Source organism: Sinocyclocheilus anshuiensis, unplaced genomic scaffold (assembly GCF_001515605.1).
Source record: "Sinocyclocheilus anshuiensis isolate Anshui unplaced genomic scaffold, SAMN03320099.WGS_v1.1 scaffold115, whole genome shotgun sequence".
Classification (NCBI taxonomy): Eukaryota; Metazoa; Chordata; class Actinopteri; order Cypriniformes; family Cyprinidae; genus Sinocyclocheilus; species Sinocyclocheilus anshuiensis.
In genome coordinates, this window is record NW_015548219.1 from 977,139 (window position 1) to 980,169 (window position 3,031).

A 3,031-nucleotide genomic window follows, 5' to 3' on the forward strand; every position below is an offset into this window, starting at 1 on the left:
AGTATTAATTATGGATTTTCTTTTTGTGCTTTGATTTAAAGCTTTTTATAACTAGCTTTATTTATCAGCATTCTCGGTGTTAGAGAGATGAAAAATGTACATTAAAAAAATCTTAATAAAAAAAACTATGTACATCAGCCCAGTGTTCCTGTTTATTTTTTGTTCAGATAGATAGGTGTGTGTATACATACATACACACACACACACACACACACATATATATATGTATATATATATATATATATACATACAAGTATATATACAAATATTTTGTTATATATGTATATAATATGCCCACTATGTCTCCAGATGTATCAGATTTCAAAGTTATTGAGGGAAGATTAAGTCTAAATTGTCAGACTGAAGCCAGCTGTTCAGAAGTCATGCTTGATTGGAGCACCTGTTGCTACTTTCTCTTCCTCTTGTCTGGTCTGGTCCAGCTCAAGGTTTCGCGGCAGCAGACACCACCATGAGTCCATTTGTCCTGCTTTGAGTTAAGCGACTGCCTCCTAAATGTGCTTTTTCTCTCATGAGGTTGGTTGGATGTGTTTGAAGGGGGGCCGTGGCATCTTACCCCTTTGGACTCCATTGACTTTGCCTTTGTTCCTGTTGCCAAGCTACCCTGATCTTTTGGCAAGCACAAAGGTAGGAAACAGTGCTTGAAGGTAATGCTAAGCTGAAAAGAACTAGTTCCTTGTCAGATTAAAGACTGCGTGTTCATTTTTCTGCTTGTTTACAAGGTGATTTTATCCAGCCCTGGAGGAATGTTCTCATCTTTATCCAGATAACTTAAATCCAAGTCTTGTTGGCTTTAGCTAGTGATACACTTTTTGTTTTCTTTGTTTGTTTCCTTGTTCCTGGAGAATTAAACTGTTTTTTTTTTCTTTTGGGAGTTGCTCTTAAAACAGTAAAGAAGGTCAGATATTTCATTGTTTTTTCCATTTTTGTCTCCTGCATTATGACCTTTTCTAGAACTTGCCATACGTCAACTCCCAGTAATGTAATGTTTTGTATTTGTGAATGATCCCTCAGTACCTGTCATTGTTGTCCCGTTTTGTCTACCTGTTGATTGGGTTTTGCTGTACCATCTCTTTTTCTCTCTCTTTCCAAAGAGAACAAAGGATCCACATGCAACCTAAAGAAACCTGAGCCTTTGTTGTGCGCTGACAGTCCGTGTATAAATATCAGTTGTATGTCAGGGAGAACAATAGCTCTGTGCTGCAGGTGTTTTCCGATACGCGGAGGACTGTGGCCTTTTATGTGCCTAGAAGAACGGCGCTCATGAAATTGTTGTTGGGTTTCCTTGGGATAAGGTTGTGCTGGCTATCTGATGTTTTCCATTCACATGTGACATCTCACTTTGTATTGGGGCGGATGCTGGAATCTCCAGACAGAGTTTAATAAAGCTGTTAGAGAAAGCGATGGGACATTTCATTAGGTCCACTCGAGACTGCCATTCAATGAGCAAGAAAGTGTTGATGTATTAGGACATTTCTGTAAATCTACTTAGTGATACTATTAAAGCACTTGAGATGGTTGTTCTTTAGGTCATGTAGAGGTTTAATGGTCTGACTCATCATGGTCTGCTTTTACTGTTGCTGAAGTCCACAGAATCATGTCAAATGTATTTAGTGCGTGTGTAGAAAATATATTTATTAAAAAAATTTTTTTTGAATTGCCCTCGGTTAATCTTCAAAAATGTAAGTTTTATATAAAATGTATATAAATGTATTAATTAATGACCAGTGTTAGGCTAAATATAATGTTTGGCAAATGTAAAAAAAATGTTACTGTATTATGATGTGATGCTTAAATTCACTTGTAGAATTTTACATTTACAATTCATTACTTCTAATGAACCATGAAAAATGTTATCTTCAGCAGATCTAAAATTAATTCATATATACTGTACATTATAATATTGTGATGCCCACATAGTTTTTTATTTATTTTTTAGACAAAATAGTAAAGACTTTTAATGCTGGTCATCATCTATAAAATGAAAATAATTACTGGCTTCTCAATATTGGCCATACTTTTAATATTAATCCAATATAATATAGTGCTACACTGTAAAAAAAAAAAAAAAAAAAAAAATGTTTTTGAAGTTGTATGAAACACATGACTGATTTGACAAGAAAATACTATTTAGGCCTATAAGTCTTTCCACTTCAAAATGTCATATTTAATTCAAAGTGTTACTAGCCTTTTCTTTGTAATTAATTGTGAAATTTACTAGTAACTTCTGAGTGAAACTTCAGTGTGAAACAATATATATTAATCATTTTAATACCTTTTTATTCACTTAGCTAATTGTCTTCTAAGAACCAACCCAAGCTACTGTGTTTGGTTTAGACTGTCTGTTTTTCAGATGGATGGCTGTCCGATGGCTTTGTTTTACGATGAGTCATTTAACTAGCCGGACAGGCCTTGTAAAACCACCATCTCGTGCCAGCTCGTAAATCAATGCTATCCTTCGCTCTCAGTTCCGTTTATCTTTCTCATGCTGCCCTGCGTGCCCGTCTATCTCTCCATCTGTAGTTGTGATATTGTGGCACTCCATCACTGTCTGCAGTGCTGCAGTGAGGGAGGATGCGTCTCATTCGTCTGTCTCCCTCCCCCGGCCAGCGGTCCTGATGAGAGAGACTGCGGTGTTTGTGCTTCATCATTCGATTTCCTGCCGCCCCTTGGCTCTCATCAGCTGTAATCGTATTTCACCTGCTACCTTAAATCTGGAAGCCTCTGCTGTGCCTCGCTGCTGGGTTTTGTTGCAGTTCTTCACTCTATTTTCAGTCATTGTTCTTGGAGGAGGACAGACAAGAACAAAGAAATCAATCATGGTTTTACACATCTAATTTCTTTTTCTAATAAGGTGAATTAAGAAATAACGGGACATTGCATTTTTAACTCCTACCATTGTGAAACAGCAAATTGCAAGGAAGCTTAAGAAAAATTTCTTATTTTTATTAATATTAATTATTAATAGTAGTGGTATTTCATTTGACAATTTTAAGTGTCTCTCCCCCCCCCC

At 36.3% G+C, this 3,031-nt stretch overlaps 2 protein-coding genes across 2 annotated transcripts in view; one reads left to right on the forward strand and one right to left on the reverse strand.

Annotated features, from left to right (window-relative positions):
• The first annotated feature begins 309 nt into the window (after positions 1 to 309).
• LOC107654140 (cytosolic carboxypeptidase 4-like) overlaps positions 310 to 3,031 on the forward strand; it is a 227,408-nt gene continuing 224,686 nt past the window's right edge. Inside the window, exon 1 of the mRNA XM_016441082.1 lies at positions 310 to 645. The gene's annotated coding sequence lies outside the window, so the exon portion shown is untranslated. The remainder of the gene's footprint in view (positions 646 to 3,031) is intronic.
• The window catches only part of LOC107654141 (kelch-like protein 25), a 46,816-nt gene continuing 46,046 nt past the window's right edge, over positions 2,262 to 3,031 (reverse strand). Inside the window, exon 3 of the mRNA XM_016441085.1 lies at positions 2,262 to 2,801. The gene's annotated coding sequence lies outside the window, so the exon portion shown is untranslated. The remainder of the gene's footprint in view (positions 2,802 to 3,031) is intronic.